The following is a 22,016-nucleotide window of genomic DNA, read 5'->3' on the forward strand; positions in this document are numbered from 1 at the left end:
AGTTTTGTCTCCATTGAGTGAAGATTGAAATCACATGCTTTAAGCAAATAAAGGAAAAAGGACAGCATTTCCCATTTTTGACATGACTTCACATTGTCCTCTGAAAAGCTCAGCCTCAGGATACATTATGTGCTTTCTTCTTTGCACCTGGTCGTACACCTTTTAGTAAATGCTTGCTGTTAAAATGATAAATGGATGCTATTAAAACACTTTAATGCATAGTGCACCAAAAGTGCCTGCTTAAAGGCTAGTTTTCCTTCAGAATTTTGAGGAAGACGCCTTCTCAGCTTTTCTTATTTGGCACAATTCTTAAGAGAATGGTAATGTATATATGCCTGTGTCCCTCTAAGGACCCACCAGGAGGAATGCTATATTACCGTAAAAGCTTCAAATGGCTTTAATTACGCATTCTTGGTTGGTAAGTAGCTTACTTCTTCTTCCTTCTTAGGCAGGTGGGAGGTGAAGTGATGTGGATGGACTCAAACACTCTCTTATGGCTTCACCTGCTGATTGTTTTTAGTTGTGAAAGTCTTCAGTGCTTGTAATTTCTGGGTGACTGACATGTTGCTTTACACAGTTTTATACTTTAGAAACTTTGCTAGAAGCAAAACACACTTTAGAAAAACTAGTTTAAAAAATCAGTGATTAGCTAAGATGTACATTATTTTGAAATACACTCAAGCCCAGTACTCTGAGGATAAAGGAAAAAGATGTACATACCTACTTTGTAAGCTCTTTGTCACTTTATAGCATATGTGCTTTGATGTATTTAAAATATCAAGTTATGATCAAATTTTGGAATTTTGTAGAATCATGACTAATTTCACATGAAAGGAGACACCATTTGCTTGAATCAATATTAATCTAATACAATTTTAGAGGCTCTGGATGAAAAGATCATCATTATAGGCTGAAAAGCAATGATATGTGTACAATAGGTACCCATTAGATATAAAACTAGTTAATAGTCTCAACTAGGCATTTAAAAGTTATTTGGGAGGTTGGAGATTTAGCTCATTGGTTCCACTGCCTGCCTCGCAATTGCAAGGACCTGAGTTCCATACCCGGTATCAAAAGAAAAACAAAAAAGTTATCTGGTTTTGTGTCTAATGGTTGCTCTTCCTTGAATATTATTTCAGAATTATGTACAATTCTCAGAATACAGTGATATAATACTAAAATAAACTGAATCCAAGGAGATGATTAATTATGTCCTTGTTTATGGATACAAAAAGCTTTCTACTTCATTTCCATTTTGCTAAGGAAAATGTATGAAATATTTGCAATAATTCATTTTCCTCCTCAAAGGCCTTAAATTTTTGTTCTTCCTTTCTCTCTGAATTTATGCTTGTTAGCTTATTCAAATTTGCTAGAGCAATAAAGGAGCCAAATGATCTACTTTTACCAAGTTTTCCCTATGTACCTGGATAGCAATGAGATAGCAGTAGCTTCTCACTTCTCTGACAATTTCCATTGTTGAGTGTGGTATGAAACAAAAATAAATGCCTGATTTCTCACAGGCAGTCCTCTGAAATGCCTTCTATCATTTGTAATTTTTCTGTGGTTATTTGGTGGTTATGATTTATCACCTTGCCACTGCATGACTCAGCCGTGAAATCTCTATGACTCAATGGCACATAACAAAAGCAATCAGGAAAGTGACATTTGAATGAAGGGTTCGTGGATGGTTTGAACAAGATTTCATTAACTTAAAGAGCTAAGGCAGAAGAAGTCCCCTAACTTTATGAAATCTTACAAAGTCAGCACTTCAGTACTTTCTGTTCATTACTTTATACCTCTAAACTTGGAAAATAGTTGCCATCAGTTGGAGACAAACAACAAATACGGATTTATGGAAGGGTTACTGTATAGATTAATTCGTATTTTGCATTTAACCTTATATTTTTCCATTCTGTTCAGAATAGCCTTTTTTTAATCTTGCAAATCAATTTCCTACTGCTTTTAAATTTACTTGCTACCTACCTGGTTTTTCCCAGGAGGGAAGTTGGTAGCAAAATGAATTTATTCTTTCATTAAATATTTATTGAGCATAGATTCTGTGTCAGGCATTGTGTAAGGCAAAGAGATTGAAGAATGAGGAAGGCAGGCATAATCCTCCCTCCTAAGGAGATTTCAGTCTGATGAAATGCATAAAACAAGTTGCATTTACTTTTCCAGGCAAAATTCCATTAGTCTTGATTGGGAAAATGCTTGCTTTCTAATCTTAAAGACTAGTTCATACAGAAGCAACTTGACCATATTATTTTTGAATATTTATTTCAAGGTACAGCTATCTTCATGGGGAAATATAGGTAAAGCTTGACCAGTACATAAGAATGTGAATGCAATTTAGGTACCATATTTTCTCAAGTTAGACAGCTTGAGGTAGAGATTGCTTCCTTCTTTTCTAAGTAATATTTAACCTTTTTGGACTGAGGAGATGCATACTGGATTAAATTCTAGAACATTTCACCATTGATGCCACTTCATTGATAGCAAACATCTTAAAGTAGTATTTATTAACCAGGAATTTTTATTTACTTGCCAATGCATCCAAAGGAGACTGGAAAATAAAATATTGGGTTCTTAGGAAAAAGTCACTGTCTTTAATAGAAACATCATTTAAAGAATGAATCGAAACAGAAGCTGAATTCTCCATCAACAAGAACTGGGAATTGTTCACTATAGTAATAACAGTACCTAGGATAGTGTCTGGAACAGAATGGTAGTAGGAGTAACTGTCCATCTCTTCCTGCAATGTTACTGACAGGTGGGTGTGGCTCAGTGGCAGAGCATTTGCCTAATGTGGACAAGGCTCTAGGTTCCACCCTCAATACATAGGTACTATATATATACGTGCATATATAGGAATGAAAATATACAAGGTGCCGGTGTGCTAGATGTTGAGTGAAAAATACTGATGAGACGAGCAAGTACAGGGGAAAGAGGCATAAATATCCACAGACAGAACCCGCAGAAGTTAATGTAATAACTTCAGAAGAAATTGTACCAGCCTTCCAGTATTCAGACTGGGAAGTTGCCAAGTACAAAGACAATAGGAGATAGTACTTTGGGATGCTTTGCATTCTTTTGACTGTAAGACTAGTTATAGTCAAGAACACAGTAGTAATCTAATTAAAAATAGGCAGTCATTTCATAGACTAAGCATATTCTGTTCTTCATTAACCTGAGAAGAGGTTACTACCTCATAGCAATAACATCATAATGCAGAAAAAGAGGCAGATGAAGCAAATGATAATTCAGTTTGCAGATAACATGTTATTCTACCATTAGGAAGAAGTGGAAAGGAGTTCAGAAGTCAGGTGAAGAATGAAGACAAAATATAACTTATACAAGTATTAACTTGAGCCTAACAGTTAGAAGAATATCCTTGTTAGTGCTCAGCTGTTGTTTCTTCTACTGCCCTGGTTGAAGTCAGTACAAGGTATTAAACCATCATCTGTCTTTCTAATTTAGCTTACTCTTAGTCTGCTCTTAGAAACAAACTCAAAATTGGGATAAGTTTGGTGTATTTGCTTTCTTTTGGGTGCAATGTTTCAAGCAATATAATTGGACCCATCAAAGTGTTGGGCCCACCCACATGAGGCATATTGGCTAAGGAATTGAAACTGAAGGTTTCACTTATATGATTTTGTTTGATCTTCAAATCCTACAACATATAAATTATCATGATGCCCATTTTACGTAGGAGTAAACTAAGGTTTAGAGAAGTAAAATGGCCCAAATGTTCATGTCATTAGCATCAACTTCAGATTTCTCAGACTTTATTTGAAAATAAACCTTGAACAGATATCTATAAATAAAGATCTTAAGAGCTATGTGTCTAGTTTTTAAAGCATTCACATTATTTTATTGTATGTAAGGAAGGGGTGGGATATGAGACTGAGGTAGGCTATTGAATGGCTTTGTTTGGATAGAAGTTTTAGCATTCCAGAGAAACTAATCGAAGGAAGAACTTCAGAGGAGAAATTCTTGGTTGTGTTAGAGGAGTAGAATTGGTGGGACAAGTAACATCTATGGTGTTTTGCTTCCAATTCATGCAACTGGCTGGAGAAGATGTTATGCTGATAAAATCATACATGTCAGCTGTGATCTTGTCCAATACATTCACTGTTAAAGATGTCCTGCTAATGTAAATGTAAATGAGGCTGAAGAATTGGTTTCAGAAACCAAGCTCTGGATGAATTAACCCCTCTTCCCTTCCACAGTACTTTGTGCTCAAACCCAAGGGTCTATTAACTGAACTCATAAATGGAGTTTCACACCCTCAAAATCTACTCTGCATGCTGTGCACAGATGCTCACTGTCTTCTTCCCCTGTGCCCATGTGTAAAATCCTCCTGGTGGTTAGGATCATCATCTCCCTTAAGCCTTCCTGTCAAAAAGAGAACAATCCTAAATGAAATGCTGCAGCTCAGTGACTTGGTAAACCAGCTATGGAAACTGTGTTACAGCCCATCAGGCCCCTGAAATCATCCCACTCTGAAGATGCAAAAGAGGGAGACACGTCAGAATTAGGACCCAAAAAAGCATGTGGTATGTGGAAAAGTTCAAATGGCCATTTTAAATGACAAGAACTTTTCATTTCTGGTTTTTGCTACAGAGACAGCTTTCAAAGTATTGAAGTAGCGTGTTTATAGCTAATGTACATGATATAATATAGCCAATAAATATTGAGAACTTATGTGCCTGGCACTGAGATAAATATTAGCACATATAGTGCCATTTAGTGTCTTAAAATCACTGTAATAAGTTGGTTAATATTTTTAGCTTACTTTAAAGATAAGGAAAGAAGTTCAGAGAAGAAAAATTCTACTACATAACGGTTTGGAACTCATCCTTATCCAGTCAAATTCAAATGCAGATCCATATGGCTCCAAGATCTTTGATCTTCAAACTGTGGGTCACACTGCTTTAAAGGGAAGAACAGAAATCACTGCAAGGCAAATGACTCTATGGAATGTACTTCTGAATACCTAACATGTGCTGAGTACTTTATCGGAAAAGAACACAAGGCAGAAGGGTTTTCTATGTGTAACAGGCCAGCCTAGGACATGGCTCTTCGTGGGACTCGGGAAGAGTCCGATAAACTTCTTGCAACTGAGATAGAATTCTGGGAGGTAGGATCCCATTCTGATTGTTTAGGAGAACTACATGTATCCAGAGACAAAGTATTAATCAGGAAGATGGAATGGGAAATGTTCCGTACAAGAAATGACAGCTGCTGCTTGAAGAAACAAAATCAGGGGATTGTATATAATCTCCATTGAGTTTTAAAATAAATTACTGGGCTGAAAGGACACATGGAAGAGGTTTACTAGAGAAAAATATTTCAGATTTTTGGAAACCACTAATCAATAGTGGGATATAGGGGTGTGTTTTCTCAGGCTTAATTGTACCCTCAAAACACTGAAATATTTGTATTCTTTAAGAGATTATTTTTTCATGCTTAATAAAAGAACTGCGCTTTTTCAGAAACATAATTTGGGGAAAACATTATAAACTGATTGTTGGCCTTATCAAGTTTAAGTAGTATTTGAAAGGTATAATTCATGTAAATATTTAGCCTTTTTTATATTGCACAAGGGCAAAACCTGCCTGGGATGGTATTTACTTTTCTAATTAGAAAAGCTTGAGTGATGTGAACAATTAAGATAATACAATACCTTTACAAGATAATTAATCTTTTCTTTGTGATTCATCCTACCACATCCCAAGCTGATAATGTTATTTACCTCCCAGTTAAGGGTATGTTAGAATGTAATTGGAGCCATTTGCTTTGACTATCAGAGGAGAAAAGATCATGCAATTTGCATCTCATATATCTAGAAATTAAAACTGAAGGACTGACCACTTGACACTGCAGAAGTTCCCGAAATGAGGCCTGTGGAGCTCAATTTGTTGTGGCGGCTAAATGATTCCTCTCTCCAATTTGAATGCATTATGAAAATCCTATTAGAACTTTGCACTATAATAATTGACAACATAATGAAACTGCCAAAGATGAAATGCAAATACCTCTCTACTGACCCTTTAGAACTGCACTTTAGCTTAGGAAGAAGCGAATGCCTTTACCACATGAGTATTCTTTCCTTTATTCTACCTCATCTCTACCCCTTAGGGCCTGCTGAAACATTCTTCTGAACACCTGTGCCTTTTGACTCTAGCATTTGAGAGTTAACTAAACATAATGGTGGGTTGCCAATTTTAGGAATATCTAACAAGTACATAGATTTAGCGAGAAATAATATTTGAAATCAACTTCTCCTAACTTCTGTCATCACTATAATATTATAAGATCAATACCTCTATTGCTTAAATAAAATTTTACAAATTTGAGTGTAATAATTTTATATATTGAAATTCATTTAGTAAAGGCTTTTAATTTTCTTGGTTTTACCTCTAAGTTAGGAAAATCTTGACCATTGGCCCTGGTCTTTGAAAGTCAAGAGTCTACACACAGGTTCTTCCTTGTTATTTTAAATTAATTGCTCTGTCCACTAAAACTATGCCTCTAATATTTTGCAAGGCATAGCTGGTAATCTGTAAATGCCGAGTCATCAGCCTGTCTCTTGCCTTCTTCATCTAACAGGAGGCCCATGGGCGTTTGATGACCGTGATTACTTTTTCAACTACTGAGCACCCACATGATGTCTCCTCTGTGGAATTGTTCCTCTTATTCCCTTCTACACTTTCCTTTTCCTTAATGATTGAAAAGTTGGATTTTTCAGGGTTTTGTCTTAATGACCCTTTCTTTCTTATTCTGCATATTACTCCATCATCTTCATAAAAATTCCTATGGCTATAACAATAAATCTTGACATCCAGGCCAGATCTCACTCTCAGTATCAAATCAATTTCTCCAACCATTGGATTCTGCTACTTGAACACCAGAAAAGTGCTTCCAATGAGTTCTAATGTGAGCTTATCATTTCTGCATCATTTCTTGATCCTGAATTCTGAAAGTCGTACAACGATTATTTTCCAATTGTTCAAGCCACATCCTATGTATCTCCTTGACTCAATCACCAAGGCATATTATTTCTGCCTTTTTAGTCCAGCCAATAGTACTTGTCATTTGGATTCCTTCGCGACCTGGCTAACTGGTATTCCCACCACCATCTTACCTCACCATTGTTTTCACTACAACCAGAACATGCTTTCAAAACAAATATAATCGAATCACTTGCTGATGATGTCCAGTGCCTCCTCCATTACCATCTGGATGAGATCCAGAGTTTATTATTACAGAGTGCTGTAAAACGCACGAGCAGCAACTTGCTTTTAGTACCAGCTGATTATTGAATTAATCTACGCATTTCTTTGTGTTCCTTGTACCACCTTGCGATATTACAGAAATTTTTTTTTCATGTGTATTTTCAAGTAAACTCAATGCAACAGGTTTAATTTCTCCTTAAATATTTTTGGAAAGCAAAATTTTATATTATATGAAATTATAGTGAGGCAGTGAACAACCCTATTGAACCTTGGGTTTTATTTCTTACTTTATAAACTAATGTCCCTACTGCTTTCTTTCATTTCAAACCTCATTTTCCTTATATGTAAAATGGGTATATATATATTTTTTCCTGAAATTGGTATTTGGATTACATGAGGGTTTAAAATATGGTATTATTATTATTATTATTATCATTATTAGTAGTAGTAGTAGTAGTAGTAGTATGTTAAACTATAGTACTTGTTCTAATATGTGATATTATCTATAAGCCTTCATAATTAAACTCTCCTTACAAAATAAAGTTAGACTTTTTAAAAAAATTACTATTTGGTCAAACTTTGGCTCTATACAGGCAATATGAATTACTTCCTGTTGAATTATTCTCCCATTAGAATATATTCTTCCTTTCTTCCTACTTGCTGAATGAATTTTACTAATCATCTCTTTTAGATTCGTTTATTTAGAAGCCTTCTCAGCTATCTGTTGTTCCTTTGGTTTTTCCTTTCTAAGTAGTCTGTTTATCAATGCTTCAATAAACATTGTTTGGAAGGTCCAAACATGTGTAAGAAGAATTGAGTCTATTAACTTTTAAGCTCCTCAGTTCCCTCTGCAGCATTTTGTTTGTGGACTTGGCTGAGTACATTTTTGAACTGAATTTCAGAGGGGCATCTACATTGCCTCATAACATTTTCCACTGCTCCATTTTTAGCTGCTATTTTCAATTATTTCTAAATATTTATTTTAAATGTTATTCATTAATGATTTTCCAGTAAGACTTTTCAGTTTGCTAGTTTTCTTTTCCTTCCACTGAAAATCTAGGTTCTTCAATTTATCCCAAAGTAAACAGCAATGTGTACTGTCCTTCTTAAATCTTACCCTCTTTCAGCATTTTCTAGATTTGCGGTTACTTTCTAATTTTCTGTATTTGCCTTTGTTTGGGTCAATTGTATGGGTTTCAACTTTAGGAAAGGTTGATTTTGGTTGCCTTATGGAGATGATAAATACAAAGCTAGAAAACAGTATCATTTTATTAAACACATTAAATGCTCAGTACCTCTTCTCTGCACTCTTAACTGTGGCATATGCATACATTTACTGATTAAAAATTTAAGAAAGGACTACAAAGGTGATGAAATGTGAGAGAAATTATTTTCTGCAGTATCCTCTCTTAAAATTCTAGCTTTAGATTAAATCACATCTTCACAGAAGAATGTATTCTTCAAAGTACATTTTTTCTACCCGTCGGGCATTATAAATTTCTTATTTCTCTTTCTAAACTTCCTTATCTTCTGTCTCACCATTAAAACTTTTTCTGTATAAAATGGGCTTTCAGGTAGCACATTTCTTTGTACCCAAACCAGAAATAGAGTCAGGAAATATCTTTAAAAATCATGCAAATATTCACTTGAGTAGATATTCTCCCCACCCCTTTCTGTCAGGATTGTTTATAGTTGGTAGTTTTGGAACTTTCTACACTTCTGTATTTTTCATTGTGTACCTCCTTCCTTTGTTTGGAGAAGAGTTGATTTCGTTGAAAATAAAGGAGAAGGGCCTTTCAGTGTGGCTTTTACATTGTGCAGTTTAAGATTTTGTCCAAAATGACAATGTTGTTTAAAAAGTAGGTTCTCTTGAAATATGATGGAGAAATATGTGTCTATGTATATGCTACAGTGGATTGTTATAGGGGCACCAAAAATTTAGGCTCAGCTTTCTAACCAATGGTAGAGTAGATGTACTAAGTTTGTTTCATTTTATTCTGTTATATATTGACTCCTTCACGAAACACAAAATGCAAAAGAATTTTTTCAGCAAACTGAAGAGCCCCCAAATAGGAAGAATGATTTCAGTTGATCGAAACAGCGTGGGTTATGTTGTATATGACTGAGCATGCTTTTTAAATGGATTTCCTAAAGAAACTTAAATTGTGAGTTTTTCAAAATGAACTATTTAAAATTTTCCCTGATCTGTTGTTTCTGTGGGCAGTTCCTCTGAGTGATTGCTCTGTCACCTCGTCTCTAATGTTTGTCTTTAATGAGGACGTATTAGTGTGTCTGTTGAACTTTATAGATTGTCAGAATGATTTAACATTGGACTAGCAATGTACGAGATAAAAAATTTATTTTCCAGACTGGCCTTTTATTTTATTGTGTGGCCAGTGACAGAGCTGAGAGCCATTTGATTGGGGGACTCAGCTTCTCCTCCAGGCGTTTCCTCTGGGGACATTGGGACAGAACCAAGCACAACCTTCTATAAATCAACTTGTCTGAATAGGAGCCACCTTGCATAATTGGAAGCCCTGATTCCAGGACATTTTACCCTTGAGTGGGAAGGATGAAGTCAGGGCTTCTAATTATTGCACCTGATTACTGATTCCAACATGAAGATAGAGAAATAAGAAAATGAATCAGCATTTCCCAACCATATGAGGTCATTTGGGGAGAGCAATCATGGGGCAAAAGGTCTTTAGTTTGGTTTGAGATTCCTCTTTAACCTCTCTTAAATGAATCAGGCGAAGTACTTGATTTTCATTGTAGGAAATCATAATGGGCACTCTCATTGTTGTGATCCCATGTATGAGAAACACAATAGGAGGAAACTGTTCAAATGGTATCTTCACATTTTCCACATTTCTTTGTTCTTGCCACAGAAAAAGCTTTGCTAGTCTTAGATTGATGAATATTAGGAGGAAGATCCCACGTGATTTGCAGAACTGAATAGAGAGGACTACAATGTTCAAGCAAATGCTGCTTCCATTTGTGTTAAAATAGATACAGTATTCTAAGTGAAAACAACAATAAATTTGAGCTTCATGTTAAACGACTTTTGTGGAAGTCTAAACTATGTATGCAACAGTGATAATTGTACCTGACTAGCAAAGAGTTGTACTTAAGCAATAATTGCATACAAATGACATGTAAATCGATACATAAAAAGGCATCAAGCTCCATGCACTATTGATTTTCTGCCATGTACTTCTCTAGGTTAATGTTCTGAAGATATGATTTACAGTATAATTTTAATGAGTGACATTGTTTTAGACATAATGAAGTTTCATGGAAGTTAAAAAGTTTTAATTCTAGTGCTAATGAACAAATTTGAAAATATGATGTTATCATAAATTGTATTGAGGTTATTTTAGTATGTGTTTTATACCCATGCTTTTTGTCCTGAGGTCCTGGAATACAGTTGTTCCAGTATAATTAATTCAGCTGAATTTAGCATTAATGTCCATGTTGGTATGGAAGAGTCTAAATCTTATAGTATAGTTGAGGAAGATCTATAATTTTATGGTATTACACAGGTAAAGCTATGACTGCAACATCAATCTATCTCTAGTATTAGGTGAATGTGTTTTCTTTCCACTAATTTTCGCTTACCTAACTGGTATACGGGTTGCCCAGTCAACTGGGCACTTCCCAAGTGTGAACATCAGTTGCTGGGCTTGCAGTAGAAATTGCTCGCCCTTCATTGTGCGGCTCCGTAGAGCTTTCATCAGTAAATGTCTCCACTTCTGTAGTATGTTAACATTACCTTATGCATATAACTGCCTGCTGCTGTTGTAGTTCTCTATCTTAAAGATGAGGAGTGGGTTAACCAGGCCCTTGCATCTTAATTTAATAACACTGTAGAGTGATTGTGTACAGGGTAGCTGTCAGGATTTTTTTTTAACCCGGTGCGTGCGTGCATGCGTGTGTGTGTGTGTGTGTGTGTGTGTGTGTGTGTTAGGTGGGTAGGATTAGGAAGGTAAACTGCTCAGGAATTTCCTGTACTACCTGTACAGAAGACCAGATAACTAACTCTTCTCTGGCATTAATCCCTGGAGCCACTAGCAGCAGCTGGACAGCACCATTGTAAAGTGGGCACAGGTGATTTGTGACAAGGGTTGTGGCATGTTCAACTGCGTGATGTTCTGGCACTGTATTTGAATGGTATTAATTTATTAAATAAATTGTATATATTCAGTAAAAAAGAAAATATGATTATGAAATTACTACAAAATTGGATTTGTTTTAAAGAAATGAGGGAAGATACATACATAAGAAGCTTTAACACATCGTCTGTTACTTTGGAAACAAATACTAATTGTACAAAGTGATCCTTTCTCATATGGCAGAAAGTAGAGGCAATTTTGTCATTTTTAACAGATAAATTTATGACGTAAAGCAGGGTAACTACTGAGATATGGAGGGGGTTTGGTGTAAATATAACTCTACACTATAGGGAAGGAAAAGGTGATAGAGAACTAGATGTTTAGTCTGGGAGTCAGTGGAATTCAGCATAGAATTGATGGGATCTGAACCTAATAAGGCAATTGATGAATTTCTTAGTACAGTGAATCCTCCTGTCCAATCAGGCATAAAGTCGAAGATTTGTACTAACTGTGACATGGTGCTACAATATAATAACATCAAGTGCAGACGAAATAATTGAACCATGCTTTAACACCAGAAATTAGCAGAAATCTTATGAGAGTCTTGAGCATTACATTTGTGTGTCTGAATAATTCCTAGCATAATGTTAAGTTCATGAAGGCCCCAGGTGACATGTGGGTTGGGTTGAGCTAAAGTGTATTTATATTTCACCCTGTAGCATAAAGTTGTCTTCTGAAGAAAAAGATTCTCTTGCTTACAACTGTTTTACCTGCTTATGAAGTATAAGTGTATGTTATAACAGTATACACTCTACCTACTTAAGACTGCGAGATGGTTGATATAACTTATCATCATCTCAGTTACTGATATCTAGCTTACCTGATAACACCTGTGGCCATTAAACAAAATGTTCTAAATCTTATCACTTGCTTGAGTTAATAATCAATTTAATTTTCTGTTTTTACCATTCAGTAAAGTAATTAATTTTTTTAGCAACACGCCTTTAGGTGAGCTCCCTCTCACTTGTAAGGTTGTGCTGTAGGTGTCACTTTCCTCAGGCCAGTGTTTAATGTTTCTGGATCCCTGCAATACAATGTCATGTATTAACACTCAGAAGAAGAATGGTGCAATGTAATTAACGAGTTTCATTACAGAAAGATAAAAAACAAATGTCCTTTTATTTCAGAGTGAGAGGAAGAGGTCTTTAAATCGCCATAGTACTAGTATACTAGAAAATGCAACAAATACAAGGAAATAAGATGAAGGAAATGAAGAAAGAAGAGATAAAATAGCCCATTTGAATTTTACATGACAATTCACTTATTAACTCTAGGAGTAATTACAGCTAAAATTATTAGCATTAATAAGAATGCAGTAAGGTTATAAGGTCTGACGTACATGTAAAAAAAATCGATGCTTCTGTATGATAGCAAGAAAACGTTTGGAAAATAATAATAAAAGTCTATTAGCAAAAATAACAAACATGAAGAAATACATATTTAACGAATCATACACAAGAATCTTATGAAGCAAATTAAAGGCACTTTGGGAACATAGAAGTAAATTTCTTCAGAGTAAAGTTTAAATTCTATGTGATTTCAATCAGAATTACAGTTTGTTTTTATATGAGAAATAACTGATGTGAAGTTCATATGAGAAAACACAAGATGAAGTAAGGAATGTCTCCTATTCCTTCTATGAAATATAGCTAAATCTCTAAACCATACGTGAAACAAGTTCAAGATAACTGACAAAGGTGCAAAAGTTAGCCTGGGAATGTCAACACCCATGCAACGTGCATTGGTGTGAAGGGGAATAACTTGAGATGATAATGTAGCCCTCTGAATCATAGAAACATCAAAACTCAAGAGTACAGTTTATTTCCTGGTGACAAATCTTGTTGTTAGTAGCAGATGTAAGAAAAAACTAAAATGGCAAAATTTCTATAAAAATTTACAAGCAACCTCGACTACTATCAAAAAACCTATGTTATTATTTTTGTACATTTTCAAGGTCATTGTATAAAGTTAAGTAATAGCCCTCAACCTAATCTATCATGGAAATAAAATGCTAAACTGTCCGTTTCTATTTCTAAACTACTAATAAAGTCAACCATTTGATAAAAAAATATTTAAGTAAGTTTTAGAGAATTTGGTTTTGAAGTTTTAAAAATGCCTAGTTGTTTTTGGCAACTATTATTTAAAATCATCTTCTCTTCAATTTGTTCACTTTGGAGTCAGTTCGTGATGTGGGAGAAGAAAAACCTACCTGACTCTGTAACTATAAATATTAGCTACTACTCTTTTCCTTGGGAATCATGTTTTTTTAGAAAGATTTCTATGAATTTATGTGTAAACACTTTGTACTCTATGTCCCCCTCTTGTTTTCTACTGATTTCTTTTCAATAATTCAGAAAGTCATTGAGATGAAAGAATTCTTCACTACGAATAACAGTTGAGTGTTCTTTCCATAAAGAAATGTCATTGGGATATCTGCAAATTCTTTTGTGATTTAGGGAATGTGAAATTAGAGTAGCGGTGGGCTGGGGATTTAGCTCAGCAGTTCTGCTGCCTGCCTCGCAATCGCAAGGTCTGCAGTTTGATACCCAGTACAAAAAAGAAGAAGAAGAAGAAACGAGAATTAGTGTTGGGATTATCTGGAAATACAGCCCTGCACTACTACCACGTTAGAGCTACGGTGTCCCTGACAGCACTGCTTCGTGCAGCTCAGGACCCGTACACATCTCTTCCCTGTGCTCTTGCCTGCCCTTCGCCTCAAGATTCCTTCGTGGCTTTCAGGTCTCACATTAACTCTCCCCTTGTCGCAGAGAGTTTCAGCCAGAGCGAAGTTTCCATTCGACCTTACTTGTTTCTTTTATAGTTCATAGAATTCATACCGTGTTATTTAGTGCGTTACTTTTTATTTTTCTTTTCTTTTCTTTTCTTTTTTTTTTTTTGGTCTTTTACACAGAAGTTTCAATTACATCATATTAGAGATTACACTTTCTTTTAAGTCTTCCACATGTCCAGTTATATTCTTTGTTAATTAGTGAGTAAATATAAACTAATAAAAGACGCCAATTCATCAGACAGATATTATGTAAGTGGTGGATAAAATAGATTTCGGTGCCCTTTTTATGCCTTAAGAAATATACTCATGTTGCAATGTATTAGACTCTACTACAACAACAGTCCCATGACTGAAGGCTTCATTGCTTAAAGTCCAAAGTTCATTCCTTTTCACGCAAAGTCCAGTCATGGGGGCAGCTTTGCTTGCATCTGTCTTCTGTTCATAAATGGAGAATTGAACATTGAACAGTGGTACCAAAATATGCTTCTTTAATCGCAAAGGCAAAAGAAGCGAGAAAGGGTAGAGTGGCAGCAAGTTAGTGTTTCTACCTGAAAGTCACACGTGAAACTTGTTTGCATTGTATTGCTCCAAGCAATGTCGCACGGCCACATTCACTGCAGTAGAGTGATAAGGTATGGTCAGAGTTCATGACCAGGAAGACAGAGGAACTAAGAGGGCACCTTAAACCAATTGAAAAACATGCTCCGTAAAATGCATTCTTCTGTTACGTCTTTGGAGAAAATGCTGCTAAATGACTTGAAGGATGTGCAGGGGGAATCGATTTCTTATTCAACTTCCCATATTTCTGTGGTCATTAGAGAACCATTAAAATCCTGCTGAGTTTGGCAGTGCATAATAGTTAAGTGCTATGTAGAGTGATACCAGATTAAATAATATAACAAGTTATGCACTAGTAAGGGTTCTCTGAACTCACCCAGGCACATAAGATCCAGGATGTTTGAAATTTTCATGGAAAAAGAGTAATGAAAGAGTTGAGTTACAGATAAGAAAAAAAAAAAAAAAAGCCCAAATAACAGGTAAATAATGCATGCGTGTGACCTAGTAGAGAGTAGGCTTAAATAGTGCATGGGAGGGCTAGCTTTAGTTTGGTTATGTGACATTGAAACTAATTGAAAGAGAACTGGCTTGTGTTCTGTAAACAGTGAGGAAAAGTCACGGCAGGAGAGATGGGCCAGACATTGTGCAAACTTGCTTTCAAAATTGAGCAAACTTCATCAAATACAAAAATGTGTCCTGATAGTACTACTTTGTACTGCATTTCAGATTGAAGGAAAAAGAAACTAAAACCTGAAAAATATTCTAACATAGTCGTGATAAAGGAACTGGAGATTGGCCATAGGACCATAAAAACAATTTTCAAAGGAATGCCCACCTTGATGTTTACAGTCGTTTTTAGAAAATAAAGTCAAAGCTCTCTTTGTAAAGGAACTCCCTGAAATGAGCCTGTGCTTAACTACAGGTAACAAGTAGTCTGAAAAGCATAACATTAATTCATTTCTGGATACACCCACTAGTATTAAGTACTATTTAAAATATTTTTGCCTTCGAAGCATTCTCTGTAGACTCAATTAAAAACTACCAATGCAGTTTCCACTAGCACTTGGGGCAGAACAGCATTTTCCAGGTTTCCATGGAAGTAGCCCTCAGGAAAAAATTGTTCCTAGAGACCCAAAACGTCTTAATTATAGTCAACTAAAGTTTTTCTTCAACTTTACTCTTTAAATTCCATTTTTACTGTGTGTATGTATCCAAACACATGGCCTCTGAAATCCTTTCTTATAAGGGCCCTGATCTTATGATAGCTATATTATAGTTACAAAGAGTAGACTATGTATGTATTGTTTTCTCCATATATGGTTCTGCTGTCTTCATTTTGGCAGTCATGCTGTAGGCACAGTGTTTATGCTTATTTTCTTGTGGCTCTTGAGGCTGGCAGTTTAGAGTTCATGGTGCTTCCACAGTTAGGTTGTGGTTGTATTCCTTGATGTATATGAGGTGGGGGTGGGCAGCGGGGACAGGAGAAAGAGCTGTCGCACCCTCTCTGATATCTCTTCTCATGAGGGTTTAATCCTTTCATGGTGGCTCTGCCTTCATAACCTCATCTAATACTAATTACCTCCCTAAGGCCAATCTCCAAGAATGGGTTTCAACACATGAATTTTGTGGGAGTACCATGCAATCCATAGCATCTCCAAGTTAGGTAGCATTATCACACACACCTAAAAATGAGAAAATTAGATTATGAATAGTTTAAATTATTCACTTAAGCTCATATTACTTGAAATTTCGGAATAGTCCATGCTCTTTAAAAAATTCTGTGGAGGGCCGAGGATTTAGCCTGGTGGTTCCAGCGCCTGCCTCGTAAGCACAAGGTCCTGAGTTCAATCCCTGGTACCAAAAAAAAATTTGTGTTACCTCTCAGAACCCTCTTACTTTCCAGAATGCTCTTGGCAGAGATATACTAACTGCATCCCAGCGATACAACATCTTATACTAATAGGAAAAATGAAATGACAGACATTACAAATTTACAAATGTAAACACAAATAATTTCAAACTGAACTATCATAATCAATAATTTCAGGCTTATGAAATTATTTCAAAAATATGCTTAGATTTTTAATATTATTTATTTGCAGTGCTGAAGGTCAGACCCAGGGCCTTGCTTATTTGAGACAATTGCTCTACCACTGTCCTATACTCCTCAGGCCTGTATTTGATATTAGAAGACTCACATAAATTTTTCAAAAAAATAAATATCGAGGAATATAACATAAATCTTCAACTAAATGTTATTTAGAATAATCTGAATTACACAAAAAATGATAGATTTTTGTAATTAAAGAGTTTTTCTTGAGCATGACCAGAATACCAAGAGTACAGCAAGAAGGGCCAAGGTGAAAGCTAAGAAACATGATTTAGAACGATTGAAGGGCTCTGTGGTTTGCTATTTTGCAAAAATGTCTTGGAAACTAAAGATGTATAATGGTGAAACTCTCATAGGTAGTACCCCAGAGCTATTATCTTCAGAACAGTTGTCTCAGATTCTTTGAGCTGCTATAATAAAACTGCAACAGATCGAGTAGCTTATAATTTTTTTTCATATTTTTGAAGGCTAAAAATTCTAAGATCTAGAATGCAGCAGAACCAGTGTATGTGGAGTCCTATCTCTTTGCTCATAAACGTTCTCATGTGAAGGAAAGGAGAAGGGAGCATTGTTGGATCTCTTTTAGGAGCAAACACATTTCTTCATCAATAAGAACTTGCTTTCATGTTGCCTAGTGTATTTCATTACATCTCAGAGAATCTCATCTTTAACTTCTGTTTGTTCCCTAATCCTGCCATAGAAAAATAATAAACAAGCTTCTCTGATTTTACCTAATCAGAGCCAAAATTACACAAATATTAGGAATGTATGTGTACCAGCGTTTCAAAAATACTCTTCTAAAAAAATTCTTTTGTTCCAGTTAGTTGTTGTGAGAAAACAGAAATTAAAATTTCTATTTGAAAAGTATTAAATTAAGCTCAGAAACAGTATACCTCAATTTAGTAGTTTTCTTCGAGTATATTAAGATTATAATTATAAAATGTACTTTAAATTTATGACAGAAATAAGGAATTATAAAAGATTTCCTAATGTACCAATATTTTCTTTTAGGTCCATGTAACATGACAACCTTCAAATGCTGATTTAGAATTCTACTAAGCATTGTTTGATACTGAAAAATTTTAAGTAAGGAGACCTAGATATTTTGTGATATAAATGGGCTAGATGAGTTTAGGTTTAAGCTTTAATTCTTAGAAAAATTTGTGGATACACTTGGTTTGATTCTTTGTTTCTGGTTAAATATGTAAGTCAATTGTGAAGAGAAATCAAGGATATGTATGATTAGGAAATTAATTTATTCCAGTCCTACTGGGTAAGAGCTTCTCTCAGCTAGATCTTCTGCTCGTGATAATTCTTTTTTGAAATTCAGTTTCTAAAATAGAAAATCCTTTTTAAAGGTACAGATAACCTATCTAGAAAACTCAGGATGGGCTGTTTCCTTTAAGCAGTTATGATTAAAGGATTGAATTCAGGCTTTTAGTGTATTATATATACTAAGGACAAGGGGCATTCACTTAATCATGTATTGGAGCAAAAAATAAAGTCTTTAAAAAAGATCTCAGAGGGAGGCTGACTGACATTATGTGTTTGTGCATTGATTTTTCCTTTAGAAAAAGTGGAACGAAAGTAGCAAACTTTCAGTAATAGAATAATGGAATGAAAAATGTTTTGTGGCTACATTTTTTAAAAAAACTACTTGAGTATAGGCTTATCTGGAGAATATTAATCATGACTATCAAGAATAAATCATTAAAATCATTTGTTCTGTGGTGTTCTTAGAAAAATATTTACAGCTATATATATATTATATTCAGGCAATTAACTCGTATATATTCATAAACTTAATTTGGAGCTTCATATAGAGAGTATTTTTTAGTTGCCTGAGAAGTAATATAATATATAAAATCTACACATTACCTTTCTGAAATATTTCAAAGGAAGAGCACATTTTGAGATGCGACTCAGTTGAATCCTTCTTTTTTTGCAATTAATAATTGATACCATTTTTAACTAAATACCACTAAAAATAGATTGACTTCTTCTACCACACCCAGCTTTTATCTCCTGGAAAATTGTTTGCAAGTGTTTATTACCGTCAGCACATTTTTCCCTTTGTCCAAATAATTCAGTAAGAAGGCCATCAGGAAAATAAGGCATTCATAATATCAAAGTACCAAAGTCCGCCTTCAAATATTGATTGTCAGGACTAAGGGCTTGCTGTGTCTTCCACATAAAATGTTTTGTAGTGAAAGAATTTTTACAATCCATTTTCATGATTTCCAAAGGGAGGATGCTGTTCTCAGGGCCAATGAAGAATTTAGCAGTATGTTTCCAATTCTGGGTCTGCTGATTTATTGGTGTCCTCTCTGGGATCTCAGTGAGTTATGGAGCCCCAGGGAGCTGTCTCAACCCTGGGTGTGTTATTAAGCCAGATGGCCATGCACATGCAGTACTTGGGGTAAGTACTTATTACTTAGTAATGCAAATGCAATTCTAGTGATGAGCTTCTCTAAAACCATTCTTGGAATACATTTTAAAATACAAATGTATTTACGAAAACATCGTTTCCCTTTCAAAGGAGCTATCAGCAGAGTTTGGAGGGAGAAAGACAATGGGGGAGTTCATGACCCAGACAGCAAATGGCCCTCAAAAATGAAATACCATGTTTAAGCCTATTGGCCTTTATTAATGTGACTAAACAGTTTTGTTTTTCCTCAAAAGAATTTTGGCACATTTTTAAAAAGAAAATTATTTTTTTAAAAGCAAGAATTGCTTCATCAAAACTGAGACACAGCATATAGAATGTGGGCTTATTAAGAATCACAGTATGTTTTATAAAACCAAAACAATGTTTTTAGAGAGTATATTATTTTTAAAAGGAGCTGTCCAGATAGATCTGGGAATATTCATGAAAGACTGTTCATATTAGCTATTTGGAGGTAGAAGAATGGAGTTAGAATGAACAAAAAAATACAGAAATGGGGAAAGCTTTTAAAAATAGGAAAATTTACATGGTGAAATGTGACATGCAAAGTTGTGTGTAAATTATGTATTTCTAGCTATAAACTACTTCAAATAAGACACTAGACATATACATTTACATCGAAAGGGTTAGAGAGAAATAGACCAACACATTTATTTGATTATATAACTTTATTTTAGCTGATTTTTTCACCTTAAATTTTTGGGTTATATTTGAAATGTTGATTTTGCAATAAAAAAACACCTAAAAGAGTTAACCTGACAGTGATCTGCCTGGAATCACTTTGGTAAATGAAATATAAATTGTTATGTGGCAAGTCGCACCAGGAGTGATCCCACAGAGAACCACATACACAAACCTGCCTCCTCAATGTCCCCTGGCTCCCACCCCTGCCTCTCTGCCGTCTAGTTGCCTTCAGCAAACAGAATGATTCCTTTTCAAGCATGTGTCACAACATGTCACTTTTTTGTTCAAAACACTGCAATGGCTTTCCATTTCAGAGAAATATCTAGAGTCGCCCTAACTTCTGTACCATCTGCAGACTGCCTCCAGCAGAACCTTTCGAAATGTAATTCTCTGCCTCATTCATGACACACTGAAGTCTCCCCACCAAAATAAATAAAGGTGAAGGGATCCTGAGACAGAGTCAAAGACATATAATTAGCATCTCTGAAAAACAGGCACCAACTAAAGTTTTCCAAACCAGCAACAAAATATCCAATATACTCAAAATGCAAACTTCAGCAGAGAAAAAGAAACACACACACACACACACACACACACACACACACACACACACACATGCACACACACACCAGGCAAACAACAAACACAAACTTGAAAACTGAGAAGATAAGGCAATAAAATTCCTTAAAAAACTCCCAACTATCCCAAAGCCAATCTAGGGGCCATGTGAAGCACAAAACATGAAAAGTCACAAGCTAAATTATTTGAAATGATAACAGAGAAGAAAACAAACAAATCAATAAGGTGCTTACAAAATTGAAAGAAGATGTAACTAAAGAGATAATGACTCCAATTTACAAAACAGTGAGTTTACAGAAGACACTAATAAAAAGCTAGTGGAGCTAAACAAAGTAATGAAAAACATGCATGTCAGAGCACAGAAGAGAGTTCACAAAAAGATAACAAGCAGAAATTTAGGAGATTAAAAATTCTACTGAAAGTATGGGGAGCAGAAGTGACCAATGTGACCACAGTGTCACACTAGAGGACAGCATTGTGGCAGTTGATCCATTATTGAGAGATACTGTAAAAACATCAAGAAAACATGAAAAATGGATCCAGCAGCTGCTAGGTAATGCAAAGAAGACTAATCTAAGATGAACTAGAATTGGTGAAAATTCAGACGATAACACAAATGGCATAAAAACCTGTGTACTGAAGTAGCAGAAGTCTTTTCAAATATGGGAATAGAATTTAACATACAAATAAATTAAGCACATAGAAATCAGGATAGCTATGATTAGAAAAGAATAACTCCATGACACATCATAGTCAACATCCCAGAAGTCCAACACAATAATAAAATCTTAAAGGCTACAAGAGAAAAGCAACAAATCATATATAAAGGAAATCCATTTAGAATTACAGCAGACTTCTCAACTCAAACCTTAAAGACCAGGAGAGCTTGGAGTGAAATGTTTCAAACACTAAAAGAACACAATCTTCAACTTTAAATAATATATCCTGAAAATGTTCTTTAAAAACCAGTGGAGACATAAGATATTTCCACTATAAAGATTACCTAAAGAAATTCAAGACCATCAAATCAACACTCCAGTTAATTCTGATATCTTAGAAAGAGGTAATGAAGCTAACAATGATAAAAGATCCAATAGAATGAATGCACCAGGTAAGGTGAGCAATTAAGTAAAAGGGAAAGAAAAGGATCCACAACACAAAAATATTGTAGTGACAGAAATAAGTCAATATGTAACAGTAATAGTAATAACTTTCAATGTGAATGGTCTCTATCAATCAAAAGACACGCTGGCACAATGAATCAAGAAACAAAATTTAGGTATACAGTATAAAACAAACACATTTAACCAAAAAAGAAATTCATACGTTAAAAATCAAAGGATACAAAAAATATTCCATGCAAAAGGGTGCTGAAAACAAGCAGGAGCAGCTATACTACTTTCAGACAAAGTGATCTTTAAGCCAAAATTTCATATAT

General features: G+C 35.0%; 1 pseudogene; it reads right to left on the bottom strand.

The window, feature by feature from the left end:
- Positions 1 to 10,948, bottom strand: part of LOC104860998 — a 66,197-nt pseudogene extending 55,249 nt beyond the window's left edge.
- Between the last annotated feature and the right edge of the window lie 11,068 nt (positions 10,949 to 22,016).

This window comes from Fukomys damarensis, unplaced genomic scaffold (assembly GCF_012274545.1).
Source record: "Fukomys damarensis isolate Sample0158 unplaced genomic scaffold, DMR_v1.0_HiC HiC_scaffold_9, whole genome shotgun sequence".
NCBI lineage: Eukaryota > Metazoa > Chordata > Mammalia > Rodentia > Bathyergidae > Fukomys > Fukomys damarensis.